The sequence below is a fragment of the Cygnus olor genome, chromosome Z (genome assembly GCF_009769625.2).
Source record: "Cygnus olor isolate bCygOlo1 chromosome Z, bCygOlo1.pri.v2, whole genome shotgun sequence".
Classification (NCBI taxonomy): Eukaryota; Metazoa; Chordata; class Aves; order Anseriformes; family Anatidae; genus Cygnus; species Cygnus olor.
The window spans coordinates 22,486,758-22,501,077 of NC_049198.1; the positions used below are offsets into that span (position 1 = coordinate 22,486,758).

Here is a 14,320-nt window from a genome sequence, read left to right on the forward strand (position 1 = left end):
CTATCATGATTCAACATGAGTGTTGGGTGGAAAACAGGTTGTGTGTCTTCCAGGACAGGTTAAGGTGACCTAGATGATTAGAGGAGCACATGATGGGGTGGAGGGGAAGTATTAGTTAGCTTGATGAGCAATGATATTTGCACATCAGTAGCCCGGTGATTGTCAGAACTTTATTTTTAAGTGTTTTTGTGATGGTGAGAGACAAGGAAGAAGAAGAAGGAATTCACTGTATTGTAATTCATGTGAATGAATTGTATGGATGTTGTTTTGAAAAATTGATGGTGAGGGAAGCTAACTTTATTGACTGATTAGAAGTTTTTCTCCTGACTGTAAATGAGATGATAGTTTAGAGGGGAAAAAAAGTGAAAGCAAGCTGCTTATCTCTCTAAAAGAGATAAGGAAAATGAAAAGAAGGATACTTAGAACAGCAACATAGTCAAGGAGTTTCCTAGAAATGATTTTTGTAGTAAGTGGTACAAGTTCACGTATGAAAGGTTCTGTTTTGGATGTATGGGGTAGGGGAGAGTCACAGAATTATAGAGTGATTTGGGTTGGAAGGGACCTTAAAGACCACCCAGTTCCAACCCCTGCCATGGGCAGGGACACCTCCCACCAGACCAGGCTGCCCAAAGCCCCATCCAGCCTGGCCTTGAGCACCTCCAGGGATGGGGCATCCACAGCTTCTCCGGGCAGCCTGTGCCAGTGCCTCACCACCCTCTGAGTGAAAAATTTCCTCCTAACATCTAATCCAAATCTTCCTTCTTTTAGTTTACGTGTGACTTAAAGAGAAATGTGACTGCAGGAACTCAAGGAGTTGTGGGTCAGAGTAGTGGGCTGAATAGTGCTTATTTCCACAGAAGTAATTGAAGGTTGTGATAAGAACAGTTGTTGGTGATGGTGGTTAAGATCAAGCCTTGGTTTATTCACACTGAATTGAAGTAAGCAATCCCCAGAGGTGCTCATCATCTGAAGCTTTCTTGTGAAATGGAAGAGCATCAGGGATACTGTCATGTTAGACATGAGATAGCAACTCAGAGTTGGAAAGGATGTACTGAAAAAGAGGAACAAGCAGAAGAGTGGAGGGAAATGGGTAAACCAACAGTGCATGAAATCACAGTGGGTTGGATGAGGAAGTGGGATGGATGGAAGAGATGATGCTTTTGGGGCTCTCACTTTTATTTAGAACTTTTTTCATTGATTTGAATGATCATCTGCAGAGTACTACAAGGTCTCTGAGAAACCTTGGACTGATAGGAGACACATTAGCAAACCAACCATTTTTTTGTTTTCCCATTTTTATATGTCTTTTCTTATTTTCATTTTTATTCCAATACCTCTGAGCATGAAGGTTCCTCTTAGATTGCACGCTGTTTGAAGCATCTTAGCTGTAGCTTTCCTTAAATATATATTTAAAACAGTAACTGATTGAGTGGAGATAGAGATGTGGCTTATGTGGGGAGTGAGTACCCAGGCATTTTTACATCTAGCAAAATTAAGATTCATTAGTCTTAATTAGTGTTAGATAAATTATTTAAGATTTGTCCTTGTGTTTGATATTTTTGGTTTAGACACTGGCCTGCCAGGTCTCATTGAAGCTGTTCAGATGTTTTCTTTATAACTGAAGTGATAATAGCACCACAGCTATCTAACTGCTAGTGCTTATTCTGGTCTCTGTTTTTATAGATCATGCTGTTAGCGTTTATTCTTGGCTCAATCTCTCATTGGTATAAGCACCAGACTATTGCTAACTTCAAATGCATTATTTTCTATATCTGTGTAGTTTTATGGGAAAACTGGACTATGCGTTTGGTCTTAGAGCATATGCATTATAAATGCATTGAATTTTTTTTTCCATGACATTATCAGTCTGTCTCAGTTCTGATCCCTTAATGGCATTAAAATGAAAGCTGGTATCTAGAATGGAATTAGTCCATTAATCTCACTACTGAGCTTTAATACTGAGATTTTTCCCTGCTAGGAAGAAATATAGTGCTTTTTCAGCTGCTAGCTGATGACTGATATGTTAAAAATGAACCTGATGGAACAGTTGAAGTTTAGATGCAGTGTCTTATTGCTAGATGGAATATTGCATAGGAATGCCATTTAATGCAGTTTAGTGAATGTGTGTTTTTCTCTTTAAAAAGTTAGAGTGCAGTAATCTGCGGTTAAACAAGTGATTTGTTTTATTGCTATGCAGACTTAAATTTTTTTGGCCAAAACATATACTGTCTTGTTGGAGAACATTCAAGAGAATTGCTATGAGATTAGGCTAAACAAGCGTTAGGTTGTTTTTAGAGCACACATCCTGTTTCCTTCTTCACTTAGAAGTGAGAATTGAGCTGTGGGTATTTAAAATAAAAAAAAAAATATGTTTGGCTATCAGCTCTAATAACTCATTTCATATATTACTGGGAGTTACTGTGAACTGAAATAGGCAACAGCAATAAAAAAATGTTTGGGAAGATGCATAAATATAATCTTCAAAATGCATTTCAGGGCTTGTTGGCTGTTACCACTTCTATCAACATGTGAAGGTCACATTCCTCCAGACAGTATATTTCTCTAAGAAGACACTCCAAACAATGAGAAAGATTAAGATTGAGGCGAAACCTACTGGTGATTTTCAGCTGTGTACAAGCAGCAGTTTCTGCGTGTTATACTTACGCTGTGTTGGTTTAGATCAAGTTTAATAAAAAGCCATTAGGAACTGAGGCAAAACAACCCTCACTGTAACCTCATTATTAGAGGGAACACAGCAAACTCATATCCTGTTCTTTTCCAGACACTGTCATCTCCTACCTGGTTTTTAAATAACAATTATTCTTGCTTTTTCAGAATCAAAAACTATCTCTTTACTGGCTACTTCAATTTCAGTCTGGACAGTATTTTTTTAATACAGGAGAAACTAGGAGGATTTTGCAGTCAGTTCAATTCAGTGTATTCATTTCCTTAAACTTTCTTGAGAGCTGGGGATTAATTACAGTAGCCATGTCACTTCAAATGATAGACACTTTTATTACCTTAATGAACTGTTTGTCTTTTAGTTCAGGTGGCTTGTGGTCCTGGTTTGTTTCCGTGTGTTAGGAGAGGATTGTATGGTTTCATTCCAAGCATGAAACCTCTCTCTTCCAGAATTGTTTTTACCTGACTGTGAATTCTCTTTGTAATGAGGGTGCCTTTACATTATATGGTAAAAAGTGACGATCTGCGCTTTTCATCATTGATTCTCAGGCAGATATTGAGGAGATCGGACAACAAGCCAAAGCTTAGTCTGTATAAATTGGCTCAAACCATGAGATTAAGCAGCAGCATTAGTCTTTTCAAGGGTAATGTGATAATGTCACAGAAAAACAGATCATACCTCAGTGGCAGATGGCACATGCCTGCGTGAAGTGTAAGAGAGTAAAAATACATTTTGGTATGATGTTGTGTATGGTTATTCGTGATCAGTAGCTGTTGTGGTTAGTTATGAATTTAATACCAGTTCAAACAGGAAACTTCAGCTTCCAGGAAGACACCTGTTCAACTGTTCACAACTTAATAAAAAGTTTTAATTCACCACATCAGTGCATTTTTTAAAAATTTCATCTTTCTGTGATTCTGCTTTGTTCCTGCTCTACTATCTAATTTCTGTTTTGAATATAGAAGTCTTTTTTATTCTTCCAGGTTTCTTCCTTTGTTATTGTTTATGAAGAACACTGACATTCAATAGTGTATCTTCATAATGTGGATGTGGGATGAGTTGTTGAAATATTATTACATCAGTGAATTGATGTGCCCAGTAATCGATGGTTGAAGCTGTAGAAAGTGTCTTAACCGTTCTTTTTTTCTGTAACTCACCCAAACAAACAATAACACCCTAATATTTTTGTATCATTTTGTGTATTTGAGGCACAGTTGAAGTTAATTTCCCTCTAAGCAGGTTAAGCAATTTTGCAAGCAAGATTTTAGCTTGCTATTTGTATCTATAGTCAAACCGGTCAGTGATGCCTCCTAAATGAACTTTGTAAAATAGTGAGGAACAAAATAAATGCAGAAGGAAGTAAAAGGTTCATAATAGCAATTGTTAATTGGAAAGTTATGCTTTTACGTGTGTGTGTGTGGTGGGGGGAAATGACATCTAAAAATAGATTTCAGTGTTACTCAACTAGCACCACTCACCTCTGCCCTGGAAGGAAAGGGAACTCAGGAATTTACATACCCTAACAATGGCTTGGCTGGTAAAGTGAGAGCTATTATTAAGGATATAATTATAGCAACTGCTTGCTGATACTTTCTATTTTTTAAAGAATTTTAATTTGAAATCTCTATTATGCTATAGAATTGTGTTTCTGAAATATGGGAAATGCTACATATAGGGGAGTAAATGATTCAAGTTCCTAATACCTATTTTCTAACCTCATTTCAGACAACTACTAGGTGACTTGTGGTTCTAACAATTTAGTCCAGTGTATTTTATGCACAATTTGATGAGTTTAAAAAGCCTTGGAGTGTTCAGGTAATAGTACCTCAAACTATTTTAAATATAAAGCCCCAGAGTGTTCAGTTAACAGCAGCTCAAACTGCTGCACCATTTCGTGGCTGGCAGTAGCAATAAAAGGCCATAGGCACAAGACAAATTCATGTGTTTAATGTGTCACTATCATTCACAGTCTGTAAAATTTGCAGTCTGAATTCTGTGTCTTTCTGCTGCTGCACCTGTCCACAGTCTTCTGTATTTTAATAAGCTGAGAGAGGTCTTGGATCCAATTTTCTGTATAAGCTGCAGCATAAGTGGCAAGGTATCCACCCGATGCAGGAAGTACTCTGGCTATAGGTCTAAAACGGAGGGATCTGTACCACCTTTATAGCTCTAATTAATGGGACGTAAGCAGTAGGTTATTCATCTTGGGTGTTGGAAACCTGCACTTAAGAGTACTTCAATCTAGGTGATCCAACTTTTAGGGCAGTAGTGCTCACTCTGTGTTAGTCTTTTGGTCATTCAGATGGGTGACTCGTCCTGGGGCTTGTTTGATTGCTTCACTAGTTGCTGTTGGAAAACTCAGTATACAGTTAAATGAAGAGCACAAAGTCTTTTCCGAAGGTTCTTATTCCCTAATTCCTCTTTCTTTCATGCTTGGTAGTCGTATTCACTTCAGTATCTAGATTACTTCCATCTTACTCATACAAAGCAGCCAGCAGGTTATCGATATTAGTGAGTCAGCATCTGCTTGATGCAATACCCAGACGATTACTCCTTGCTCAGAGGGGTGTGGGTGTTGGGTGCCACCACCACTTTACACACGCCCATGCTCCCTATAAAACACGCGCCCTGTTTCTGAAGTACTGTGCAAATAAACTTAGATATGTCCCTCCCCAGAGTACTTCAGTATTTAATAATACTGAATGTAAAAAATGTAAACAGTATGTGGGTGGCATGAAGTAGAGGAGGGAAGAGGGGTTGTGTGATAAAGGGCAGTGGGTGAAAACGAGACAAGGGTCATAGTAATAACATCATACAAATTGCCAAATAAATGTAGATGAAATGGTTTAGAGAGTGCTACGTTTTCTCGTGGAGTTTAGTGTGGCTCGGTGACTGCTTCACATTTTTAATAACAAATCTTACTACTGATTAAATAAGTATATTCGGTCTCTTAAGTATTCCTATTCTCTTAGTCATTTGTTTCCTAAATTTTTTGCTTTCTTTCGCATCATCAATTTGACCATCTGTATCTGTCATTGTCTAAGTTGCGTGTGCTGATGGGAGACTTTTAAGAATGAGAGGGGGAGAAAGGTGAAAAGGATGGGGGTGACATAGGTGTGAAGGGTGAGGGCACCAGGTCTAAATAGTTTCCTCATGGATTTGTAACCCCTCTTGTTATCCTGAGTGCTCTTGCCAAATTTTGTGCTGCTAATTGGCCTCCTGATGTGAAGTAGGTACATCCAGTCCTCTGAAGTTGTTGGCATTTCTGTAGCTGCAATGGAAATATTTGAAATGGTTGAAGGTTGGGTAGCAGTAATCATAACTTACATGGAATGTGTTTCTTTTTTTTTTTGGTTCTTTCTTTTTAGTTCTTAGACTGAGTTGAGTTGGATTCTTTGTGCTACCACTAGCAGTATGAGTTCCCAGGGTTTAACTAGGCTAGCTGGTGTCGCATGCAGAGTTACTCACTTCCAGCCAGGGAGCTAGCTCAAAAGTCCCTTATAGAAGTGACTTGGTAAAGAATTTTTATGGTACATGGGATGCAACTGTAGCTATTCTGAGACCTGCTGGTTTGGTGGTCACTAGGCAGGGCCTGCGAGACCAAGGTCCCGAAAGCTTTGTCATCTTGATTGATGGCCTCACGTGGTTTTCTGTTGTGCTTGGTTTGTTTCTCAGTTTTAGTTTTCTTTCTTTCTTTCCTTTTTTTTTAATTATTTATTTTTTTAAAGTTCAGATACTACTATATTGTGTACTACAAAGACAAGTAATAAATTGATGTGAAAATAGATTGGTAAACCTGTTTATTTTGTATAAAAAGACCTATATTAAATGAATACAGTGTTTAAGGATGTCAGCCATAGTAATATTCTAGATACTTTGTTTTAAAACCTTGCTAAAAATCATTAGTATTAAGTTTTGAATGTAAAATCACAGCATCATGTCTCTGTTTTCTAATTCTTAATTCCTGGCCTTGTCTCTGGTTATTTGAGCTAATGCAATAGCATTACAGTAACAAAACGAGTAAACATCAGTAAAGCCTAAACAGAATTGCTGACAGCATATCGGAGTAATTTAATCCTCCTCAGATTTAGTGAAGAGCAACCTTGGTTTACAGAAAGTAATAATTCACAAGTCTGTGAATACTCTCTCTTCTTTGGTGAATGTATTTGTCTGCTCCAGTAAAGTAGTAATAATTTCCAATTAAATAGTGATTTCTCTAATTTATTTTCTGTCTAGTGATATAAAACATCTTGGTTCTGTGAAGGGATGTTCCTGATATTTTCCTTTTCATTGAAGGAAAGGATACTGGAGTTGTGGAGAGATGAAGCGTTGTACGTCATAAATTCATAAATGATTGAATCAATCCATGATAATTCAGCTGCCTTAGTAAGGCTTGAAAAATGGTATTTTGGATAGCAATAACATCAACTAGATAATTGCGCTAGAATGGAGGCAAGGCTGTTTACGAAAAGTACTGTATCTTAACTTTCTCCACTGGAAATGATTTCAAATAAGCCAGCTGACCTTACTATTTACATATTGACATGGACCTGAACTCAAAGTAACTTTTGACTTTGATGTTGGATCTAATGTTGAAATTAGCCCTGTTGTGATAGCGTTAGTGGGTTGGACTGCATGACATGGAAGGGGCCTGTCCATCCTCCATTATTCTGCAGTTCTAACTACTCAGGGCAGTGAAAAATTGTGCTGTATCTTGCTTCTATTAGAGGGAATATTGGATTTAAATGTAATTGTCACAGTATGGCTGCCTATCTGTAACAGCTAGGCCTTTTGTTGGTGTTGTAGATGCAATTGTTTATACCAAATAGCAACGTTGTATGTAGTCCTTATTATAGAGGAATTTTTCAGAGCATACCTGTGAGACTTACGCTTTGAGAAACAGGCATCTTTGATGTAAGAAAGGGTCCTTGCAGTTATAAGAACTGAAAAACTCTTCCCTTCTCGTGCATGTGCATTATAGCAGTTTTTCACTGCCGAGGTTAAACTCAGCAATACTTACTTCATCGCTAATTGCATTACTGTAAAGGGGGACTTTGAACTCTTGAAAATTTTTATAAATCTAGGCATAGGTATATTTTGTTGCAGAACCACACTGTGCACTTAAAATTTAGGAGGGGTTTTGCATCTATATCCACAGCGGTGTGAGAAATAACTTGAAAATAGTGGGGTTGCTTGTTTGTTTCTTTGAGTTGAGGTCTAATTTTATTTTTTTGCTTTGGAAATCTGTTTGGAGATCCTTTGACTAGCTTCCTTAAGAGAAAGCAATCAACAACAAAATTTAGCAGATCTCATTTGTCCGCATACTTGCAGGTATGAATGTATTTTCTTAACCATCTTTTCCAGAAGTGCTGTTATGGTACTGTAAGTAATGAACACGTTTTCATTATGCTAGGTGCTAGGCATTTAATTCAGTTTTAAGATAATTGAAAATATCTCTTACAGAACTGTGGTTGCCCTGGCAGAACCAACTCCGATATTAAAATATAAATCATAGCAATTCAGCCAGTCATGGACCTATAACAGTTCCTCTTCTATTCCATTGCTGTTGATGGGCATACCCCACATCCCTTGGCAGAACACTTCGCAAACGTATGTCCTCTGCAGAACACCAGCAGTGTTGCCAAATACACGTTATTCTGAGGCACGCTGAAAGCAAATGCGAATCTTAGTGTACCCACTGAGAACGTGCCATCAGCTGTCCTCTTTCCTGTGTTGAAGGATTCTGGCTGTCAACAGCAGTGACACCATTGGTACAAGGAGGTTACAATTCCTAAGCAGGTCAGTCTCTTGCCACTTAAGGCAGCGTATCAAAATTAACATCATAGACTCTCCACACAAGCCAGATAGCACAGCTCCTGCAGCTTTTTAGGTTTTTGTCAGAGAGGCAATCCGCTCAGCGAGGTTGCTTCTTTACTTTGCTCTGAATGTCTGGCTCCGGTTCAAACGCCCAAGTAATGATAAACAGTGAGACAGAGTGACAACGTCTGCTTCCAGGAAAAACAAGATAGACTTTTCTTGAGAATGGTCTCTGAGACCTTTGTGTCTCCCTCGTCCTCCCTTCCTCTCGCCCCTCCCTCTTCTCCAGTACAGCAGTCTGAGATCAACTAAAAAAATGGCCTGCAGACCTTCCTGCTACAACTGTGAAACCTCTGTCTGTTTGATGTCAAAAGGTATGCTGTGTAGAGATAAATATTTTGCCAGCTATGTTTATCTTACATTTTCTCAATCAAAGCATATGTTACTCTTTTTTGAAATCTAACTCACTATAAGGCACAGATTTCACACCAATCTAGCAAGTTGTGACTGAGTAAGAATCTTGCCAGTAACCACTGGCAATAAAACTTCTTTATTATTGGTGTATGTGAAATAGTTGTCTGTATTGCTACATACTCTCCTGATGTTTACTAAAAATATTCTGCTGGTTTTAATCTGACACAATGTAGTCCATAATCATCAAAGTTTACCCTTCTCTGGCGTGATTTGGATCATAATATGGTCAAGTCCTAGAAATGATCTAGATTTTTTTTTTCTTTCTGAGATCATTGTTATTGGTATAGAGAAATGCAGTGTGGTAGCGCATAGAAGTTACCAGACTTTTTTTTTTTCTTTCTCTTATTATTTGGTTATTGGTATCCTTGTTTGGGCAAAACCTGCTTCACTGAGGACAGTGGTACTAATTGTGCACGGAGTTGCACTTCTGTGGTCTCATTTGGAACCCCTCATCTTCCTGGTTCCTGTTCAGTTTCCCTTTTCAAAGGAAAACAGTGTAACTACTGTCATTGCCCTAAAAGTGTTCCTATTTTTACAAGGTGGATTTTAGTGTTTGAGTGTGGGATTTACCTGCTCAATATATGTCTGTGCTATGGGTAGTCTTGATAAATCTGAATTCTTTTTAGCTAAACATACTGTCTTTGTCATTGAACGTGAATGGATGTTTAAGGACAATATAGATACTCCTGCTTCTGTGATACTCTTCTGGAATTATTTAAAGAAATAATTCACCTTTTTTACTGTTTTGACTATTTTAAATGGAGGATGATTGCCATGGGCTGAAAGGTTGCCTGAAATGTGTCTGAAGCAAGCAATTAAGCTATTTCTTTTCAACCCTGCCTTAGATGAAAAGTGTAACATTGTGATTACCTCCCTCCTCCCCGTCTCTTCTTTTCTCCCAGCAAGTGTGAGAAAGTAAGAACTGCTTATGAGTTATTCATTGCCATTCAGCTGACTCTAAAGTATTACCCTGTGTCCTGATCCGTTGTGTGTAAGTTTGCCCATGGTGTTCTGGGTATATCAATATCCATTCAAAGTCTTCCAATAAGCAATTGAAGAAATTCAAAGCATACTGAGATTTAAGGTGAAATGTGTTCATGTGAAAGTTGTAGTAAGAAAGAAACACAAACACAGCTGCTGGGCTCACTTTACTAAAACCAGTGATGTGAGTAGCATGCAGAACACAATGTGGTGGCAAGGAGAGCTGCACTGAAGCAGAACAGCAGTCCCATCTGCCAAGCATTTTCTAATACTGGTTGAATTATTACACACAAGGAAGGGTAGGAAGAGGAAGAACACATGATAGTTCTGCCAGTACATTAAGCGTAGTGCTACTACTTTTATGCAGTGACTTGGTTAGAGGAACCTGACAGATCAATCTGCTGTGGTTGATACAACATGCTGGAGGAGGGTTAAATAAAACTTCACAAGGTGTCTTTACCATAAGGTAATTTATCACTAGTCATCTAAAGCCACTGTTACCATTATCTGCAAAATAAGTAGCAAAGTGACTAAGAAAGAGAGCTAGTTGGGATCCTGGTGTGTGGTTACCCTGGGCTCCTCAGAATATCCATGACTGTTTTCATTGGGAATTTATTGCACTTTTCTGTAAAATGGACCTGGACTGTAAAAGCCTAGAGAGTGCCTGCTTTTGGAGATTCAACAGCACTTGCAGTTGTAGTTAAAGCACTCTCTTGGCCATTCTCTTCTGATTCAGGCACAAGTTTATCTGATTTAGTTTGATTCAAGTGACGTTAGGATAACATTGTTTGCAGTGAGCTCATTGTTCTCATCTGATTCTGTAACTGCTGTGTTTTGCTCACTCTGTAGTTTCTTCATCTTTAAAGCCAAACGACTTGGTGTGTATTTCTCCTACCATGCGCACACATCCCAGTTTCTGTATTGCCTTCTTGGGACAGTTGGAATTGGATGAGTTCCTTGTGCTTGGTTTTGAAGTCCACAAACATTTCATGATTTGGTAATGGCTCCCTACCATTGGAATATATTCTCTTGGGCATTTCAAGAGAGACAGCCTAACAGGTGTCAGGAAATGATGCAAGAGTAATCTCTCTTTGTTTATTGTTTTTGTGATGATTATGGAGCAAGTTATTTTTTTGATCATTTTTCTAGTCTGAATGCTCTGCCTGTGAAGTCTGGACATTTTGCCTTTTTCATTTCAGAGGCACAATCACCTGATGGTCTTACCGTCAGATCCAGGCCTGCACTGCAGTTTTCTCAGGATTAATTCTGTTTATTTTAGTAGAGCTGGTGCAAACCTGCATTTCTTCCATTTGAGAGCTTTGTGTACAGTGCCTCTAAATAAATTTTGCAAAGATTAGTTTTTCAGTAGGAGCAAAGCATTATGAAAAGCAGAGAAGCATGCAGTTGTGACTGTTTGACATAGGCTCTCTTCTAGGATCCCAGGTTTCACAATCTGTTTTGGTCCCTGCTTTCTTTCTCGATCTTTTTAATTGTCTTGGATGCAGCTGTTACATATTTCTGATGCTGGCTAAACTGATAGATGTTTTTTGATCAGGAAACTCAGTAGACTTGAGGCTTTAATATTACTTTCACCAATATTGTTTTTTTTGCCTTGCTATTTGCATATCCTGGTAATCCTTCTATTGAGAATAAATGAATATATTTATCCAGTATAGTGCATTGGAATCCATGTGGCACAAATGGACTAAATGGCACCAGTGACTGTTGAGTGAGGAACAGGGCAAGTAATGTGTGAAAGCTGGTTACAGCAAAATCTTGTTGTGTTGATCCCATTTCCTGTGAGTTAATCGTTCTGTGATTGTGCTGCTGCTTGCTGCTTACTCTAGACACAGTAACTTTCATTTCTCCTTGAACAATTTTGATTTTAAACCTGTTTCAAGATTTTTTGGGGGACACATTTATGATGCTTTTTATAATGGGTTGATTCAGCTTTTTATTGGAAATAAGTAAGTTGTAGATCCATTTATGGGTGAATCCCTTAAATGAGGCTACTACCTGTGCTCCCTGCAATTTATTTTTTTCTAGGTACTACAAATTTGACAAATCAAACTCTACCAGACTCAGCTCGTTAACTGTACATTACTTCATGTTCAGTTAGATGATCTGTTTGTCTATGCTGATATTTAATCCTTCTAAGAGATGTTCTACTTCCATCTGTATTTTTAGGCCAAATTTATTCTTTGCATAGGTCTAGCCTGTAATTTTGAATATGTTCAGTTGAATGTGCTGAATGTGTTTTTGTTTATAATTGTTCTAATTCAGTGAAGATAGCATTAGCTATCTGCTGTGCCTTATTAAATATATTGCAACTTTATAAAGAAATAATCTAAAATTAATGGTGTGGGAGAAGTGTGGATTTCTCATGTTCCGTTGATTTCTCATGTATTTTGTTAACTTTCTTCAGAATTGTCTAAGAGATATCTGATGTAAGCAATTTAATAAATACAGCAATTAAATGTAGAGAAGAAATGAAACAACTTTGTAGATAAAATATTATAAAGTCAAAATTAAAACAGAAAAAGCAATGATACTCTCTACTATATATTGCACAAAATAACTTTTGGGGGGAAAACTTATATTTTTACTGTTTTGAGATAGTATTTCAAGTTCTCTGAACTATTAGTAGCACTATAGTAGATTCTGAACTGCTGTAATAGTACTATAGTAGTCTCTGAACTACAACTCACAAACATTCAACTTTTTTTTTTTAAAAAACAAATCTGAAAGCAAAATAAATATACAATACAATGAGATATCAGTTTGTGCTTATCTGGTATGGATAGGTGTGACTAAAATTTTTGTACCTTTGTTTTAAACAGAATGTTGGCTTTGAAAGCTCAGGGAAGAAGCAGCAGGGAGAAGAAAGTAACACAGTGGTAAGTACCATATTTTTCTTTCTTTTACATTACACAAAACATTAAAACATAGATCCTGTTCTTTATTCATACACCATAATAATCACCTCCTAAGCACTTGTATTTTACTCTGCATGAGCTCTTGTTCTGAATGAAATTTTTTGTTTGTTACAAGTATGGGTTTAAGAGCCAAGTGAATTATGCTTATTTACATGGTATTGTGTGCTTATGCGTATGTATGTATGTGTGAGTGTATATATAGAAAAGAGAATATAAAGGAAGCTAAGCTGCAGGAGAGTAATTCTGTTTTGAAGGTTAAAGTCCATTATTAAATGTTTTGGTTTGTGAAGCATTAGCATTTTATACTGCTTTTTAAAGTAAATTTATTTAGTTCTTAGAAAAGATGAGCACATTTTCCCCCCAAAATTGGATAAACAATGCTTGAAAAAAAATGCTTTGTTTACTTGTTGGGCCTCTTACCATCCATTTTTCTGGTTTGCATGGGATAATATTGTATCACATAATTTCTCTCTTCTTGGTGTATTAATATTCTTTACGTAGATATTATACTTGAGAGTATTAAAATTAAGTCAAATACAGTTCATTTATTTTGTTCAAAGCTCTGGAAAGGAAACATGTTCAGAATCAGTTTCTTTCTTCTTTAAATGATGCCAGTGTGGATGGCACTAGGTTGATTCTTGCCTAATATTTTAAGGGTGGCTAGGTGCAAGTATTTCACATGAATAAAAAGAATACCCAACGGAATATTTTGTCTTCAGAACTTCTGTATGAATGTCTGCAGAGTGCTGCCCTTCCCCTCCCCCAAACCAACCAAACAAAAAACAACCTTCCCCCTTCCCCCGCCCCCTCCCTCCACCAATGTATGACAGCAGCTTCCATCTGCTTTGATTTTATTAATAGTGCTGCTCGGATCATGGAAATGGGAATAAATATTGACACTCCAGTGCCTGTAATTATGGAACTTGCTACGAAATACCAATTTTAAACATACAAAACCTGAATTTTATCTGGCATTGCTACAGACAATGCATAACTTAAGGAGACTGTGCACATGCTTCTATCTCGTTTTTTCCTGCTTTTTGTGTAGTCTACAGTGCTGTATGCTTCCTGTGCTTTGGCATTCTCTGCTGAGCTAAGAAATTGCTGTTGCTGCGCTGCCTCAGCTGTGCTTACCACTCCATAAGGATCGCTGCTTCCCATGGGCAAGTGACTTGCAGTGCCTTTTCCCTTTTCCTTCCCATATGCTGTTTCATCTCTTTCGACTGTTGTTATAAATGGAGGAATTAAGACAGCATCTCTTCCTCTTTGCTTGAATAGATGTTGACAGTATGTGATACACAGCATTTACTCGTACAGTAGATCCAGACATAATCTCTCAAAGGACTAAACCAGAAGCATAAGCGGTTTAATAGGGTTTTATACCTCTTCCAGCAGGCTTACAATCTCTTAGTCTGTTTGCTCTGTGTAT

General features: G+C 37.6%; 1 protein-coding gene across 8 annotated transcripts in view; it reads left to right on the forward strand.

Annotated features, from left to right (window-relative positions):
- ERBIN (erbb2 interacting protein) overlaps positions 1 to 14,320 on the forward strand; it is a 123,162-nt gene that overhangs the window by 29,612 nt on the left and 79,230 nt on the right. For all 8 annotated transcript variants that reach the window (XM_040540709.1, XM_040540716.1, XM_040540710.1 and 5 more), the window contains one exon: positions 12,796 to 12,852. The gene's annotated coding sequence lies outside the window, so the exon portion shown is untranslated. The remainder of the gene's footprint in view (positions 1 to 12,795; positions 12,853 to 14,320) is intronic.